Source organism: Chelonia mydas, chromosome 6 (assembly GCF_015237465.2).
Source record: "Chelonia mydas isolate rCheMyd1 chromosome 6, rCheMyd1.pri.v2, whole genome shotgun sequence".
In the NCBI taxonomy this organism is placed as follows: Eukaryota; Metazoa; Chordata; order Testudines; family Cheloniidae; genus Chelonia; species Chelonia mydas.
Genome location: NC_051246.2, coordinates 62,709,901 through 62,728,840, shown reverse-complemented (window position 1 = coordinate 62,728,840; position 18,940 = coordinate 62,709,901). Strand labels below are relative to the sequence as shown.

General features: G+C 42.2%; 1 protein-coding gene across 8 annotated transcripts in view; it reads right to left on the bottom strand.

Moving 5' to 3' along the window:
- The window catches only part of FUT8 (fucosyltransferase 8), a 275,730-nt gene that overhangs the window by 202,840 nt on the left and 53,950 nt on the right, over positions 1-18,940 (bottom strand). The window contains exons 2-4 of one of the 8 annotated variants that reach the window (XM_043548802.1): positions 15,109-15,152; positions 14,938-14,991; positions 14,396-14,465 (exon numbers count right to left, since the gene is read on the bottom strand). The exons of 6 other annotated variants lie outside the window; for them this stretch is intronic. The gene's annotated coding sequence lies outside the window, so the exon portion shown is untranslated. The remainder of the gene's footprint in view (positions 1-14,395; positions 14,466-14,937; positions 14,992-15,108; positions 15,153-18,940) is intronic. One more of the 8 variants, XM_037900242.2, reaches the window with a different exon arrangement.

Genomic DNA, 18,940 nt, shown 5'->3' with positions numbered 1-18,940 from the left:
AGAGATGAGAAAATATTCGTGTGAGTTGTTACTTGCATGTGAGCCCTTCCCTCTTTCTCTTCAAAATATCCTTTATTGGTTCTGGTTGCTGAGGAAGGAGAGAGGCATGGGAGAACAAGACTGTCTATGCTCCCTGCAAAACAGACTTGGGGCCCTTAAAAATTGATGATATAGGGCCTATGGACCCTAATAAGTCCACTGAGGCATAGGAGAAGGTAGCCACCGTTGGTCATCCCAGCTGGTCGAAGATGGAGGTAGTTTATCCTCCCTTCTCTCTGTATGTGGAGAAGAGGAATGTCTCCTCGAACAAACAGGATACACTAGAACAAAGAGCTGAGATTCAGAATCAGAGTACTCTTGCACATATTAATCTAATGGACATGATAATTGCTCTCCTGGGATGACGAAAGTCAGAGAAGTAAAGAGTCTCAATTAAAAATTAGTAGTCAGTGACCCAAAAGATCTTGGTACCAAGAGGTGCAGAGTCCCAGTAAATGATGGAGACTCTAGCTCACTAGAAACTAAGAGGTCTCCAGTATCTGAACTCCTGTGGTACCAGAGGAATGCTGAAGATTGGTATAAGTATCAAGGTAGGTGCCTGACTAGTCTGCATCAAAGGATGAGCATGCGCAGACACTCAGATGTAACAGTCCAGGGTACCAAAGAGTCTGATAACACTTATCTCCTGCTTGCATAGACATGACCACCAGGAGCAGAGGAGGTATTCAGTAGAGGCATGACCCTTAGAAGCAGCCTTAGGCATCTTTACAGTACTGGAAACACTTGGCACCTCAACAGGACTCCTCTTGCGGCCACATGTCTCCAGTGACCAAGACTTCTTTGAAAAAGATCTAACATTTCTGTTCCTCTTGTCATTACCCATTGACTCAGAGTGCAAGATTCTCAGTACCGCTAGCATAGACACAGGCACCATGACCCTGGAGGCTTTTGGTGACTGGGACCTTGAGGTTGCTAGGATAGCAGCTGCCTTCTCCTTTCAGCTTTCAGTGACCAAAATTCTAAAGTAGATGGGGTATCAGAAGTGTTATCCTTTGAAGATCTTAGTGACAGGGATCCTGAGGATACCAGAGCACTGTATACAGGAGGTATCTCAAGAGTTCTGGTCTGAAGGTGGTTTTAAGGCTTGTTCCATTATGAGGAACCTGAGCTTTATCTCCCTGTTCTTACAAGATCTGCTTTTGAATGAAGTGTAGATCTCACAATTTGAGGGAATAGGAGTATCCCACAAACACTTCAGACACCAAGAGTGTCCATTACTAACCAGGATAGCATCCCATCAGGAAAGACAACATTTAAAGCCTGCAAAAAGAACAGGAGTACTTGTGGCCCCTTAGAGACTAACAAATTTATTAGAGCATAAGCTTTCGTGGGCTACACCCCACTTCATTGGATGCACAGAATGGAACATACAGTAAGAAAAAAAAATTTTTATAGTTGTTTATAAACTATATATATATACACACACACACACACACACACACACACAAGGTGGAAGCTGATAGATATATCTATCTCTCTTCTTACTATATGTTCCCTTCTATGCATCCGATGAAGTGGGCTGTAGCCCACGAAAGCTTATGCTCTAATAAATTTGTTAGTCTCTAAGGTGCCACAAGTACTCCTGTTCTTTTTGCGGATACAGACTAACACGACTGCTACTCTGAAACCTGTCATTTAAAGCCTGGTGATCCCAGAAAATAAAAGTCCAAAATGACCTGGCAAACAGGAACACGTAAAAGAGAAAAGATAAGAATCCCAAAAGGAACTACCTACAGCTATATACTATCTATCTAACAACAATAAGGCACTCAGTCGAAGCAGGCATGCTCAATGCTCTGTCTCAGGCCAAAGGCGGTTGAGAAGGAACTGAGGGTGGTTCATCTGTGCAGATCTACCCAGCCTCGGTACAGGGCACAAGAATGTATAGAGCACGTATGGGCTGAATGGGCACTGCTATCAAAAATCTCCAATCAAAGGCTCAAAGGTGCATGTGCACCTGAAGTGGAGCACCCACAGGGACACTACTTAAACTTTGAAATTTACTAAACAGATTTTACTTGAAAGCTACCAGAAAATTCAAGCTTCTCTGTGAAATTATATGCTGAAAATCTGGGATAGATACACTGTTATTTATATAGTGATAAAAATCAGTGGTTGAACCCTTGCTTTAAGTGCAATATAGAATTCAACCTTAACTATGGAATTACTACTGATCCTCCTTAATACGGCCTTCATCACCATGCTACCAGAATGCCTTAGACCAGAAGATATACAAAGAAAACCTTCTAAAATAAATCATGTTTTTATAACAATGGGCACCCAGTTTTCCATAAAATAATAAATTTTAAAACTTACTACATCTCGCCCTTTTTTGTTCATTTCTTTGTTCGGCGGGGTGGTGGGGGTGTTTTCCTAGTCTCCCTCTTTCTTTGCTTGAAAAACGTTTATTCTGGATTTAGTGGGCTAAGTTACTGATTGTTAGAATACCGATGTGTGCATCAAACCTTATAAACCACCACCTCATACACTTTGTGTGTGCCCAAGTTAATTCGTATGAAAACCAAGAATATATAAAATATTGATAAGACCAAAATCAACAAAAACTAAACTCAAAGCAAAATAGTTCCTTCACCATAGATAGGAACAGTGGGCCCCCTCTGCCCACTTGCCATTCACGACTATGTCCATCCACACCCAAACTATCCCACAGAATCACAGCTTCTGATATTTTCTTAGCAAACAAAAGGCAGGAGGTTTTTTTAATGTTTTTCTCCCTAACTTGCTACAAAGTAATACAATACGAAAATCATAATAGTTTTTGTTCAGCTGTCTTTCTTTACTCAAAAAAAAAAAAAAAGGAGTACTTGTGGCACCTTAGAGACTAAAATTTATTTGAACATAAGCTTTCATGAGCTACAGCTCACTTCATCGGATCCACTGAATGCATCCGATGAAGTGAGCTGTAGCTCACGAAAGCTTATGCTCAAATAAATTTGTTAGTCTCTAACGTGCCACAAGTACTCCTTTTCTTTTTGCGAATACAGACTAACACGGCTGCTACTCTGAAACCTTTCTTTACTCAGTACTTTTCTTCAATTCTGTCTGTCTCTTCCCTCGGATTAATTTTTCTTTCCAGTTCACCCCAGGCGAGTATATTTTTCAAACTTGGCCTTTGAATTTTTTAATTTAAAGTTCAATGGCACAGGGGATAGACTGGTGAAATGTAGAATAATATCTGGAATCCACCTGCCTAGAGTGGGAGTAGTCCAGAAGGAGAAAGAAAAGTGTTTATTTTATTGTCTTAAGGAATCCTGAACAGACAAAGTTACCTTATATGTTTGAGATGTTGATGCCAAAAATCAAGTTATATTAGATATAAAGGAAAGAACGGACAAGAAACATATTTAAACATTTTTTCCTGTTTGGTTAGATCACCTACACCTAGGATTCTCCATTTAAGAGGTATAGCTTGGATTCAAGCCCCAGACCCACATATCTTACGAGGAGGAGATTTCTGAAAGTGGACTTAGATTATTCAAGTTATTTCCACTGATCTTTCCCCTGTCCTGAGGCAGGGCCAGTGGGTGTTGCTCCCAAACTTTCTATTTCTGATCTTCGCATCCTTTTGTGGGATAATTATCTCAAGCTTTTGGAGTTAAGGGTAAGTCAGTTATTTCTACAAAATGGCTGCCAACTCAGAACATAAGTATAAGGGACTGTCTTTCACCTAGCATAAAAGAAAGACAGGAAGAGATGGGCAGGAGCCTGGAGGCTAGGTCTCATTTCTTACTTCAAATTGCACTGAACGTTGATCAGCCCCGGTTTCACAAACTATCATACTATGCCATATGGGGGAGGGGGAAAGACAAACATCCCTATTTCTTCCCCCCAGTCCTGATCTTTACTACTGGATTACAGTCAAGGTACTGAATGAATGACAGTGTGATGGGGTGACTAACCCACACTCACCCTGCAGGGTCTAATGCAGGCCAGATAGGTCAATTAACCCATTAGGCAGCTGATTAAGGAGGCTCAGCTAGAAAGGAATAGGCGGGGCCTATACAGCCCAGGAGATGAAAGCAGAAGGAGTTGCTGGGAAAAGGCAAATACCCCCAAGAAAAAGGGAGGAGTGAAGTGGAGACTGCAGTCATTCCCTGGGAAGAGGGAGGAAGCTTTTGGGAACTGGTAGGCCTAGGAAGAAAAGGGGAACCAGTAGTAGGAAGCAGCCCAGGGACAGAGCAGTGAGGACATAGAGAGAGAAGGCCCAGACTGTTGAGCTAAGGGTCCCTGGGTTGGAACCCAGAGTAGAGGGTGGACCCAGGTTCCCCTACCAGCCACTGGGCAAGTGGCACTGAGGCAGTGAGTGGGAGGACTGCCTCGGGCTATTGAGGGCTAAACCTCCCCTGGAAGGGGGGAAAAATGGAGAATGACACGGCCAGAGGGCTGAGCCATGAAGAGGACGCTGTGGTTCCTGAGGCTGCGGGAGAAGCTGCAGGTAGATGGAATTATGATGTGCAAACCGCAGACACGGTGGGGCATTGGCCTAGAGCTAATTCCCAGTGTACTAGGAGGAGGTGACAGTCCAGCAGTAAGTGGTGTGCCCCGTGACAGACACTAATAGGGTAGTGGTATGCTAGACCACTCTGTTGCTTAACCCAGAGTACTGTTGGTAAGTGCTAAACAAGATAAACTAGGCCATTCCAGTAATAGAGGGGTCAGACCAGGAGAGGGGAAAATAATTGATTTATTAATATTTTGCTGTTAAAATGAATTCAGATTCACCACTCAAAACTGAGCTAAGGGGAAACAGTTTTGTTTCTTTGGGGTTTTTTTTTTAAAAAGGAAGGAAAGAAGCTCGCTAAGGAGGAAGGGGGATGTTAAGAGACTTTCCTGGGCAAAGGAGATTAATAGAAACAACTCATGCAACTACCTGCGGAGTCCTAGATGTTGCACTCTTGAGGTAAGAGAGAATTGAGAGCAACATACAAGTACAGAAACACTAATTTGAGAACATGAAGAGAACTTTATTGTTATAAAACTATAAGAGTCAAACTTACTGCTGGAGCTTCTTTACAAGCTGCTTTGAGCTTAAGGACATGAAGATCTTGGACAGACCCAGAGCTCTGTGACTGGGCTTGTGATCATCAGGAAGTTCTTCTAGGACTCTGCACCACTGCCCTACCCCAAACTGATTACATTACAGACAGTTAGTAAAATGTCATTCTAAGTGAAGGATCACACCAGGAAAAGCCACAAGTGCAGACAGTTCTGTGGGATTGTGCAGGGAACAATTATGAGAGTTCCTAGCCCTAAGGAGCGAATGGAAGATGTACAGGCATAGAGAAAAAACAGGAGTCAAAGTCCAGATTGTACCGTTACACTCTCCTAGTTTGACAATGAACCATTGATACCTATTCTTTCGTACCAATCTTTCAATCAGTTCTGCACCCACCTTATAGCAATTTCATCTGGATCACATTTCTCTAGTTTGCATAAGAGAATGTCATGTGGGACTGTGCCAAAAGCCTTACTAAAATCCCTACACACCAAGCCCGTAACCCTGTCAAGGAAGGCAATTAGTTTGGTTTGGCATTATTTGTTCCTGACAAATCCTTGACATTCCTTATGATCCTATTATCCTATAGGTGCCTACCAACGGATTGTTTAATAATTTGTTCGAGTATCTTGCCAGGTGTCTAAATTAGGCCTACTGGTCTATCATTCCCTTTTTGTTCCCCTTTTTAAATATAGAGTACTATGTTTTCCCTTCTACAGTCATCTGGGGCACAACCTGTCCTCCATGAGTTCTCAAAGATAACTGCTAATAGTTCAGAGATTCCTTAAGTACCCCATGATGAATTTCATCATGCCCTGCCAACCTGAACACATCTAATTTACCAAAATTTCTTTAATCTGTTCTTTTCTTTTCTGGCTTGTATCTTAACCCTCACCCTAAATCAAGACTTTTTTAAAAAAACTCATTTAAAATTAAATTTGAAATTATGACAACCTACTGTAAGGCCTAAGCTTACTCTAATCTAATAAAATCAAATAAAAAAATATACAAGCAGTACATGTTTTCTGCCAGAATTTTTAAAAAAGTCAAACTACTAAACTGGAGAAAGTCACTGGCTAAGCACCTGAAACCACACTGTTGAAGTGATAAACCAGCTTTTGTAAGCAGTACTCTCTTCTGCAGGCTCAGTTCAGTGAGTAGCTCATTCTAAGTTAAACCAATTAGGAGTTGAGAAAGCATGAAAGCTTCTTTTCCTCTTTCATCTCTAAATAAAAACCAAGGTGTGAGAGGATGAGATCATCTACATTTAACTTTTTAATTAATTTTTGTTGATGTTTATATAAAAACAAAATAAGCAATAAAAGTACAAAAAGATCAACAACTTACAGCTTGCATATGTTTCCAAATATTAATCTTAAAGGACATGGTAACCAGAAACAATCAGTTAAATTCACTAACTACAGATATTTCCTTGGTTTAATAAATTAGATAATATTAAGTGCAAAATATGTTTTAATTAACTTTTCTTCTTATATATTCCTCAAATTTAAGGCACTTTTAACTAATAAAAAAATAAAATGCTGGTTTTGTGCAATTTTAATTGAATTTTAATTACCATCCAAATGCAGCCTATGAAAAATCATGAGTAAAAATATTAATTCTCCGGTAAATAAATAAAAAAATGCATCATTCACCATTTTATAACACAATAAAAATGACAAAATTAAGAATCTGAATAAATGTATGTTAAGCTACATAATTACTTAAATAAATCTGTATAAAAACAGCATATCTTCCAAGTTACCAAAAGTATGAAATCGAATATAAACACTATATTTAGTTACAAACCAGCATGTTTTAATGATTACCAATCAACGAGAATCAACCTTTCTTTACGAAAATAACTAAAAAGTACAAAGGCAAAACAAGATTAAAATAAATAATTTAAATCAAGGTTTCCTGGTGGCTGATTTAAATGATTTAAAATCAGTTATTTTAATTAATCCTCCCTGCATCTATCCTGTATGATTTTCTTAAAACCAAAGAAGTGATTTTGTTTCATGAACACCATAATCAGATCTAACATTATTAAAATGTGATTCAAAAATAATGTACAGTCTTGATAACAAGGGTCACACTTTAAAACAAGTAACATGAAAGGAAGATGATGCACTGAAAACACAGACCATGATCAAACATTATTTTCAATTTTTCCGCAATGCTGTAATCTACTTCACTATCCAGAAAAAGCTTTTATTTAAAAAAAAAATCACATGTAACAAAAACATGTTATACACCTTAAAATATTTCAGCAAAATGTTAGCGTTCACATTTAGGCAGATGTGTCAGTCATATAAACTCAATACAAGAGTAAAAACAATTTCTTTTCTCTAATGAAGAATCGGTTTCCTACCTACTTGCATTTTAAGTAATGGGATTTGGAAAAGTCACTTCCTTATAGCCTATCAAATCCTTTAAGCCACAGCATTTTTGTGCCCATTAAACAGAGATATCTTTACTAACTTACTATACAGAGTAAATCTTCAACGTTCACTGAGACTCAGAATTAAATTTCTTGTAGTAAGCCTTGAAAATGAACCATATAATCAGTTAATGTGCTTATAAATCAATTGTCAGCAAGCACAGCCATACATTTACCCAAATGTTCAGTAATATTTAATACTCATGCAAAAATATAAAGAATAGATTAGAGAAGACTAGCTTAAAAAAAAAAAAAAAAAGAGATTCAGAAGACTTATCTCCATGCATACGGGTACTTACATTCTTAACTTCCACTAATACCCATGAGAGTTATCTGTAAACTTGCCTCATAATCCGTCACTAACTCCCCTTTCTCCCCCAATTAAAATTACATTCATAAATATAAGCAGATTTCTCTCTGAACTATAAATGACTGTGTTGCTGTGGTCATTGTTGGGTGGTGAAGTAAGAGATCAAGATGAATTTGATATTTCATTAACAGACAAAGTACTATGAATGCTCTTACAGAAGTGTTTATCCTTCAAAACTCTTTCCACTATGCTTACAAAAAAAAAGAAATGGTTACTCACCCTGTGCAAAAAGAAAAGGAGTACTTGTGGCACCTTAGAGACTAACAAATTTATTTGAGCATAAGCTTTCGTGAGCTACAGCTCACTTCATCGGATGCATTAGTAAGCATGGTTCTTTGAGACGAGTGTCCCTATGGGTGCTTCACTTTAGATGCCTTGCATCCCCTGAGCCCTTGATGGAAGACTTCTCATAGCAATGTCCGTTCAGCACGCCCCTGCATGTTACTCAGTCTCATGTTCTTTGCTGTTATATAGCACTGCCCAGGCAAACCGCTCTCAATTCCTTCTCTACTGCAAAGCTCCACAGCAGAGAACTCCAAAGCAGAGGGGAAGGAGGTCAAGTGATACAGCATCCATAGGTGAACACATCTCAAAGCACCACAGTTACTGGAGAGGGTAACCTTTTTTTTTTTTTTTCTTCGAGTAGTGTCCCTATCGACACTCTAGGTCCTACTGAGCAGTTCCCCTTAGGGAGAAGGGGGCTTCAGAGATAAGTCCAATACTGAGGAAAGTATAGCCGAGACAAATGCAGCATCAGAAGCAGAGTCATGAGTTATTGCAAAGAGCTCAGCAAACATATGTATAGAGAGCGTCAAGTCGCACCTCTACATATTTCAGTGATGGGAAGATTTTTAGAAAGGCTTTAGAGGTGGAAATAGACCTGGTAGAGTGAATTCACATGTTTGAGGGTTCTTCGAGATTACAAGATTGGTAGCAACCACTAATGCAGTTGGATATCCACTTGGAAAGCTTTTGTTTAAAGATTGCAGACCCTTTTGACCTGTCTTTAATCAAGACAAATAATTTGAAAGTCTGCCTGAAAGGTTTATCCTGTCAAACTAGAAGGCCATGGCTCTCCTGACATCAAGCGTATGTAACAGTGCCTTTTCTTTGCCTAGGTGAAGTTTAGGGCGGAAAGATTTGGAGGTGAATGGGTTAGTTAATATGGAACTCAGAAGATATTTTGGTAAAACCTGGGGGTATGTTCGTAACGTGACCTTGTCTTTGAAAAATACTCTGAAAGGGAGATTGCCATAAGAGCTACTATTTACCCAACTCGCCAAGCCAACATGATGGTTACTACAAACACTTTTTGTTGATAAATGGAGGAGTGAGCAGGTAGCCAACAGTTCAGACCGTGATCTTGTAAGGCATTTAAGAACCAGAGTGAGGTGCCAAACCAAAGGACAACATCTGACTGGTGGAAAGATTTCAGAGCCCCTTGAAGAACCTCATTGTTGGGTGGGCGAATACGGAATAACCTTTGTGATACAGCAGGGCCAGAGGGCAGCAGCAGAGTGCTAGATGGGAGGTATATAAGCCCCAGGATAATCAGAGCCTTATTCTCTATGGACTAAGGAGAGTTACTACAGGTTAATTAGAGCACCTGGAGTCAATTAAGGCCCCATCTGAGACCTAATAAAAACCCCTGCTTCAGTCAGACAGGTGGAGGGAAGGAGAGCTGACTGTAATTTGGAGGCATACTGGTGTTAACCAGAGAATCAGAGTATCAGGGGAAGAGACCCTGCCCAAGCAGGGCAGAGGGACTCCCCCAGTACAGAGGACCAAGAGAAACCCTGCCCAAGGGGAAAGAGGCCTATGAAGCTGAAGGGGCTGGGACCGGAAATGGGGGTGGACCTGGGTCCCTTGCCCACCCCCTCTCTCCCCCCCTCCAGTGAACTAGCGGACCCCAAGAACAGGGGCCAGGGCAGCACCCTGACCTACCATGCCAAGGAAAAGCGCGGGACCCACCACAATAACGTTGGCCCTTTGCCACACATTCTATCTGAGAATAGAAAGCCAAGATGGCTACCAGGTGGTCTCTAATGGAGCTCAACAGCTGCCCCAAGTTTTGTACTTCTAGGATGTAATCCAATATATCAGACAGCCATGAGGTTGTTTGTGAATTGTTTGAGGTCACATCAGTAGGCAAAGCTTGTCCATTTTTGTAAGTAAGGGTACATTGTTTTCTGCTGTGTAATAGCACTCTTTTTACTTCCTCTGAACCAGTAATTTCTAATCCTGTGAACCATCAACTAGACATATTTGAGGCGAAGAACTGCAAGATTGGGATGAAGGATCTTCCCACCTTTCTGGGAGAGGAGATGAGGAGAGGCCTGGAGAGTGATCAGTGAGTGAAAGGTCAGTATATCCCATATGGAACTATGTTTCTCTGTACCAAGTAGGAATAACAACAACTCCTCTGGCTTTGTCCTTTTTTGAGTAGAACTTTGGATATTTGAGGAGTCAGAGGGAACCTGTACAGTCAGAGGTGGATTAGGGGTTTGTGGGGCCATGGGCCAGAGCAAGTGGAGGCCCCTCCCCACCCCTTCTGCCTGCAGTCCCCCTTGTCCATCGCCAGCCCCAGCACTCCTGCCGGGGAGCGGGAGCAGGCCACAGTGGCTTCCCCTGCCCCGGCTGCCTGGCACTTCTGCAAGCCCCCACACCCCGACCCCACTTTCTGGAAAGAATGCCAGATGGGCATGCACGTGGGTCAGGGCACGGGGGTGCCCATTTTTCCAGGGGCGCCCCAATTGGCCAGGGCCCCTGGGCACGGGCCCCACTGGCTAACCCGCCACTGCGTACAGTAGATCCAACAACCACTGAAGGTGAAAGGTATCCCCCAAGGATCGGTGACCCAGCCTGCCTGTGGAGCAGAACTGGGTACACTTCTTGTTTGTCACCTTGGCAAACACGTCTACTTGAGAGGTGCCTCAATGCCGGAATATGTGGTAAAGTATGATTAAATCTATCTCCCAGTTGTGGTCTTGTGAGAAGTTCCTACTGAGTGTTCACAGTCACAATCTGAACTCCTGGAAGGTAAGCTGCTGTGATGACTGTGTATGCACCAATGCCAAAGCTTGACAGCCTCTGCACAGAGAGAGGGGGAATCATACCCCTCCTTGCCGGCTGACACAGAACATGCATGGCAGTACCGGCTTTGCCATGGTCTTCAATACCGATGACTCCTCCTTATTCCACACTGGTACCAATTGCTTAGGAAGCATCCGCTGCCTTACTGGTACTGGGAGTAGTCCCGTTCCTTTGGCTAGGGTGGGTTTCAGGGAGTTCTTGCCTTTCACTGCTGGGAAACTGGTACCGTGTCCCTGGTGAGCTCCTGACACTTCTTTATCAGGGCCTGGAGCCTCACCCACTTAGGAATCAGAGAGTAGGAACTCTTCTTGGACGAGGACTTGGAGGAAGATTTCTCATGTTTCTTGTGAGTGTTTGCTCTTACCTTCATCATGCCTTTGTTTGGAAGAGTCCTTAGCTCTGCTTCAATCATACCTAAAACCAGACACGATCGTGCTCAAATAGGTGGTTTTCCGTGCTTCTTTCCAACCGAACGGAGAGTCTGATGGGCCAGGATTGGTCTGGGGCCTAACTGTTTGGTCCATGAGGAATCTTCTAAGTTTATACTCATGGGCATGACAGACTCAGCTAGGAAAAGATGGGCAGATGCTCCAGTTAGAGGGGATATGTGCCTTTATTGCTTAAAGGAAGCTCATGTCTTGGTCGTCTCTGACCAGAAAAGTCTGGGGGAAGGCTTATCTTTGTTAATTTAAAATATATATTTTTGCAATCTCTTTAGAATCTCCTCTAGGTTTTATATATTTCTCTGTCCTCGCCCTGTTGTGCCGGATCCATTATTCCTTTAAACAGAACAGAGGTACTGGCTACCCCATATGGTAATTTTGCAAAACTAACTAGTCCCTTTTGCATATTCTGTCAGAACAATTTTTTTTAATCTGGCTCCAGTGCCATTTGCACCAATACCATAGGACAAGTCCAGTTTGGTAAACTTCATTCCTTCTGCCAGTTTTGCAAATAAATTTTGTGGTTTAGGAACTGGGTATCAGTTCACTTCCAGACACGAGTTTATGGTGACTTTACAGTGCCAACAAATTCTTATGCTAACATCAGCCTTTGGGATACACACAACTGGTGCAACCCAGTCACTAAAATCCATGGGTGAAATTACGCCCTGCTTTTGCAATTCCTTCAGTTGCTTTTCTACAGACTTGCAGAGCACATGGCACAGGTCTAGCCTTTAGGAATGGCCTTTTCAAACACAACGAGCCTCGCTGTAATGTCTTTTACCAAACCCATGTCTGTATTAAAATAGAGTCTTGTATTTTTCTTTCAATTCTTCCATTCTGTCTAGCACGTGGTATACTACAATTCAATCCAAGTTAAGCGTGTCTAGCTGTTTCTGCCCATTAGTTGGAGGAGGTGTGAGTGGGGCATTTCCTTTAGTTACAACTAACTCTAATAGTGAATAAATACCTTTAAATTACAGTGTAAGGGGGACTACCTAATATTCTTCTCTGCCCTTTATTGTAATTCTGTAAAAGCACATTGGATTCTCTTAATCTTGCCCCAGGAAATATTTTTGTACACCACTTCAGAAATAATGGACTTTGCTGCTCCTATATCTATTTCAATTTTCAATATCATATCATTTACCTTTACATTAACGTAGTATAAGGGATAGGATGTCTGTTCAGTTCTGTGAAATATCTCACACCTCTTTTCATCCTGGGGAAAACTGCTTCCAAGCCTGACTCCTCCACAGTCACAAAACTAGTTCAGTGATTCATACTTGTAGGCAAGGCTTCCTTTCAGCATACCCTTTGGTGTGCAGAGGTGCACTGTGGCAAGCCCAGGTGGCATGTCCCCTTTTACTGCACTTCTTACATTGCAACTTATTAAAGAAACACTGCTCCTGCTGGTGTGATGTCCCTAAACAGCAGAAACAAGGCTTCCTCCATTTTGCTGCAAGCCTGTGATCGATGCCAAACTGTGTTGTCATCTTTTCCACCACCTGCTGAAGCCATTCTTCCAAGCATGGCATGATGGATCCAGTCTATTTTCAAATTTTTGAGTTATTTGTCTTTGTGGATTCAAACAAAGCAGTCTCTATAGCTCCTTCTAGCACAGGGGTGGGCAAACTTTTTGGCCCGAGGGCCACATCTGGGTATGGAAATTGTTTGGCAGGCCATGAGTGCTCACAAAATAGGGGGTTGGGGTGCGGGAGAGGATGAGGGCTCTGCCTCTAGCAGGGTCAGAGGCTTGCCCCACTCTGTGCGTGCCATAGCTCCACATGGCTCCCAGAAGCAGCGGCATGCCTCTGCCCCAAGCACCGCCACCACAGCTCCCACTGGCCTCAGTTCCCAGCCAATGGGAGCTGTGGGGGCGGTGCCTGAGGATGGGGAAGTGTGCAGAGCCGCCTGGTTGTGACGCCGCATAGGAGCCAGAAGTGGGACATGCCGCTGCTTCCAGAAGCTGCTTGAGGTAAGAGCTGCCCAGAGCCTGCACCCCAACCCTCTGTCCCAGCCCAGATCCCCCTCCCACCCTCTGAACCCCTCGATCCCAGCCCAGAGCACCCTCCTGAACCCCCAGTCCCTCATACCCAGTTCCACCCCAGAGCCTGCACCTCCAGCCAGAGCTCTCACCCTTCCCCCGCACCCCAACCCCCTGCCCCAGCCTGGAGCCCCCTCCCACACACTGAACTCCTCATTTCTGGCCCCACCCCAGAGCCCGCACCCTGGAGCAGGGCAAACCCCAGACCCCAGAGGGAGCTCGAGGCCCGGATTAAAACAGCTGAAGGGCCGGATGCGGCCCCTGGGCCGTAGGTTGCCCACCCCTGTTCTAGCAACAGTTCCTTTTTTATACACAACATTCATCCTCTCTTAATTCTGGGTGTTTTATACCAAGAACAATTTGATCACTGAGCGCCTCTTTTAGAAAGTTACCAAAACAACAAATGGACAGTTTTTTCAGGCTTCCCAAAAACTCAGGTACTTTCTCCTTTTATTTAGTTTCTTAGAAGCTCACATCATTCTGTTAAAAAAATGTGGACGGCACAAGTTTCTTTAGAATCTCTATTGTCCTTATATGTCAGCTCAACAGATTCTTGTGGAAAGCAAAAGTCTGTAAGCACTTAAATGTTTTTTTCCCACCAATGTTAGGAAAACAGTCCATTATCAGTATCTTCTATAGCATTTGCATAAAACTACTACTCAAGTCTGAGTATATGCTGCAAAATCTTCCTCTTTTTCATTAACTTGAACGCTGTCCATATTGCCATATGCAGCCATTTTATTTTTACTTTTTAAAGAGAAGTTGGAGAGAAGTTGCATAAAAACATAAAATTCTTGTTCTAGAAGGATGCAATGTAACATGACTTTATTTGTTAGAATCCAGAATCCTAACAGACAAGAACAAAAAGACAGACACACAAAGCAGGCTGCTTCTTACGGCAGAGTGGCACAACTCAACCCACCTTGTTCTAGGCTGGCTGTTTGCAGACTGCTGAAGACGAGATCACATGCTTCCCTACAGAGTTTCCGAGCCTGCCAGCAGAATCAGGAAATGCCTTACAAATTAAAGTGGTAATTACTAATTTTAATATAGTTTTCAGTACCCTAACAAGGAGCATCACCTCTCCCTCCAGCATTATTTGCAGAAAAAATAGCTAAGGTACTTCACTGCAGTAGAGGGTTCACATGTATGAATCCCAGGCACCTTTCTCCTCCCCAGAATTAGGGACTTTGCAGCTCCCCACTCAACATACTGGTGTCTGTGGATCCCTTTCTTAGGCACCACTCTCTCTATGCATTGCATACAGAACTTTGGTGCCTAACTCATGGTTATGAATTCCACTGGGTGGCAATGCATCTGAAAGTCAGTCCCTTTGTGGATCTAGACTTCACGGCTGGGGTGAAGAATCTGGTCTTTGTTTCACAACAGGAGATCTAGAACAAGTAAGGAAAAGGGACTAGCAAATACCAGGTCTAGCAAATCAGAAAATCAGCAATGTCTCACCCAAAATGGAGCCATAATGATCACTGTGTCCCTTTCCTGATTTTCCAAATCAACCTGTATATGAGGATTCAGGAGAAATACATTTAACAGGTTCCAAATCACTGTAGGGGGAAGATATATTTAAATTGTACTTAGATTGTCTTCCTTGGAGCAAAAATAATTTGCACTTACTGTTTTTACTGGCTGCAAAAAGGTCTACATGAGGGGATCTCCACCTAAGAAACAGAAATGGGAGGATGAAATCCCTTAAGGACCATTCATAATGAACTCTGTACTAGCTGCTCGTACATAGACTAGTAGGTTATTCTCAGCAGTTACGTGAAAATTACAGATTTCACCTGATGTTGTATGCACCATGTTCAGAACCTAATGGCTTATTGGTGCAGAGGGGTTGACTCAGCTCCACCATTCCTGCGAATATAATATATGGCAGTGACATTGTCCATCAGGATCTACTAAAAGATGCCCTTGAATCTGTAGGTTATACAAACTGTTCTGAACTGTAGTGCATTTTAGAAAAGAGGATTCCTGTGGAATCAACAAACGCCAAGTTTCCAAGTGACCCAGATGAGTATCCCACCCTTCAGTGGAGGTGTCCATCACCAGTATTGTTGAAGGAGGTTGTGAATGGGATTCCTCTGAACCCCAATCTCAAGATTTGTGCATCTGCACAAATATACAAGGATTGGGGGAGGGAGAAGAGGCTGTATGTGAATAGCAGATACTGGAATGTTCCTTTCATCCTGATTGGATTAGAGGGTAGTCTTTACCATTGACATTGCCTTGAAGAGAACATGATGAAGTTAAGCCAGACATGTTATACGATACAGAAGGCCATATGGCCCAGAAGTCTTAGACACATGAACTGGCTGAAGCATGAGAGCTCCTCAGAGATTGGAGATGAGGTTCAAAATGGTTTAAATCTGTCCAGGTGCAGAAAGGCTTTGGCTACCTTCGAGTTTAGGACTGCCCAATGCACTTCAATATCTACACCAGTGTAGACTTTAGCAGGCTGATTTTCAGTCCGAGTGACTGGAACACTTTTAGCCATTTAATCATAATTTTCATTTCAATTTATGGGAGCCTTAGTGGTGCTTCAAGGAATCACTTTCAGGAGGTATCTGGTTTGTTGGTTCTGGTTTTTGTTTTTTAGGGCTTCTGTTTCACTGCAGCAACCTTGGGGGGAAGGGGGAAAGATAGTGAGAGGAAGTTGTTGAACAATGAGGTCAGGAAAAGCTGACACCCAGGCAGCATGACTGTCATGAGTTGTGAGAGGAGGTGCAGATCAGTATCTCTTCAGTTTCTGAGTAGATAGAGATTTGTTTTGACCTAATATTAAGTTAGTCCAGTCCATTCTAGTTTGTGGAGTCAAAAAACAAAACAAAAACATCAGCAACAACTTTTAAGGGACCTGATAACTTATTTGAGGAAAGGATGGACAGGAAAATGTTACAGAGTCATCAAAAGTTCTCAGCAGGGACAGCGAAAGAATCAGCAAAGGGAAGCAGGAAATTGTATTGCCCTGCGGCATTTAGGGGTCCACAAACTAAACATTTTCTGCCCCAGCTATTAATGTTATCCTTTCTGAAATGCATATTGGAGGACTCTCCATGGCAGGCAAACCAGCCAAAAAATTGTTAAGATGGTCTCTTTCTGACCTGCCTGGCAAAATCCCTGTAAAAGGATGCAACAAGCAGGGACCAACTCAGCCACCAGTAGGAAACCAATGGTTCTCTGAAGTCCTGCTCTAACAGCTACTGGAAGAAGAATGCTTAGAGAGGCCAATGAAATAAAGGAAACACTTTTCTGCCCTCAATGCCAATCAGAGCAGTCTCTGCCCAGGCATATAATATCACAAATGCTTCAAAGAGCATGGGTCTCAAAAAGTCCACCCGAAAAAGACCACTGGAGAGTTAGAAAGGAAACTCCTGCTCTCTTCAAATCAGTGGCTGAGCAAAGATACAAGCTAGTGATGAGGCAAATGAAACTTTAATGTAGCTGCCTCTATTAACAACAGAAACTGGTACAACATTGCAGCAGTAAGGACTAAAGCAGTGTTACCTACATGTCTAATACTGTACATATTCATGGCATAAAGTAATTTTAATCAGCACTGTTGATGAAAGTAGCATCCGTAAGATTATAAGTGGTTTACATTCAAACAATTGATGTAACCACAGTGAGTTACAGATGAGATTTTTAGTGTGTGAACAGTCAAGCAATTTAGATGTGTATGTACCTGTTCAAATATTTGTTTTATCAATAATGATCTTTCAACAAAATTCTGCCAGTGTACAATTGTTACTTATTAACTTACTGTAAGCTAAGTATAGAGAGTTTCATCAGCAATTTTACCAATACAGCTTCCATGGTGTATTTAAAATTCTGTCACACTTTCACTACAAATCCCTTTTTCGCAGTATTAAAATTAGTCAAACCTGAAAATTAGCAAAGGAGTTGCCCAGGACAAGATTCATTCGAGGCTATGGGTTGCATAGTCAACAGTTTTGCCTTGACATGATTTAAGATGAAAATCCAAAAAGCATGACTGTGAAGACACTAGGTGTGCTATGAAGTGCTTTTCTAAATACAGAATAATGTACAAAAAGACATCCTTACAAAACACACTGAACAATACAGTCAGAGAAAGCTGAATACAAGAATACATCAAAATATTTGCAGTTTTTAGTTTTTCCTTTAAAAACAGTTATTAAGGAAAACTGAGCAATTTTATAGATCATTACAAGTACCAGAAAGAAAGTATGAACCATTACAGAAATGAATTTAACACTTTTGTTTAGAGAAACATTATGCAATAATACAGTCATCAAGTTTCTCTCTTTAGAATGGTAATAAAGTTATAGGATGACCCTCTCTATGCACTTTGGGCTAGATTCACAAAAGGCCTTAGGTGCCTAATTGCTACTTTAGGCACCTAAATCACAGAACCAGGCCCCACTAAGATTCACAAAACCCCTGCTCGGCTGCCGCTGAATGCTATAGGAGCCTAAACTGGCTTGGTGCCAATTTTTTTTGCAGTAAAAGTTCTCTCGTACCTTTCTTTCTGGCTCTGGGCATGTGCACTGCAGCCCCCCACCAGCATCCAGCACCTAAACCCCTCATTGATTCATGAACCAGGGAAAAACAGACACTCCTCTGCTTAAATCATCTGCGGGACCCAATCCAGTAAGCATGCTCAGACCTTGACTACTGGATCAGGCTATCTATAGGTGAATTCTCAAAAAAAAAAAAAAAAAAAGTAGGGGAGAAGGGATTTGAACAGGGATCTACTCCCCTCAGTTGAGTACCTGAGCCACTGGGCAATGGGATATTCTGATGTGGGGCTCCCTCACAGCCTCTACTGTTGAAAGTGTTCCATTCTGGATAAATAATTTAAAAAGTCATTAGAGCAGAGGGAATGGACACATGATTTTGCAACTACAGAGTCATTCTCTGCTTGCTCTGACTCTGGCCTCGATTATTTCATTATTTATCCATAGTGGAACAGTTTCAACAGGAGATACTGAGGGAGCGCCACATCAGAATATCTTATGTTGCAGTGGTTAGGGTACTCACCTGTATTGTGGGAGAGCCATGGTTAGTAACTTAACCACTGGGCTAAAAGTAATGAGGGATGTTCTCCTCCTCCCCCCTCCATCCCAGCTTCTTGCTAAAACAGCACAAGGCACCTAAATCCAAGAGAGGGTTTACAGCTGAGATCCCAAAGAGAGAGAGAGGAGACTCCTTGCAACCCAGACTTGGGCACCTAGTTCAGTGAGGGGCAGAGCTTAGCACACCCGCCTCAGCTTTGTACCTTGCACTGGTAAACTTGGGCAGCTCTCCACCTAGCACGATGGCTTTTGTGAATCCCATTCTGAGGAGCCTATCTCACCCCATTCATTATATTGGGAGCCTAGGCTTCAAATCTAGGCTTTGTGAATCAGAGATTTTCTAGGCACCTAAAACTCACATGTTGAGAGTCAATTGTAAATCAATCATTACA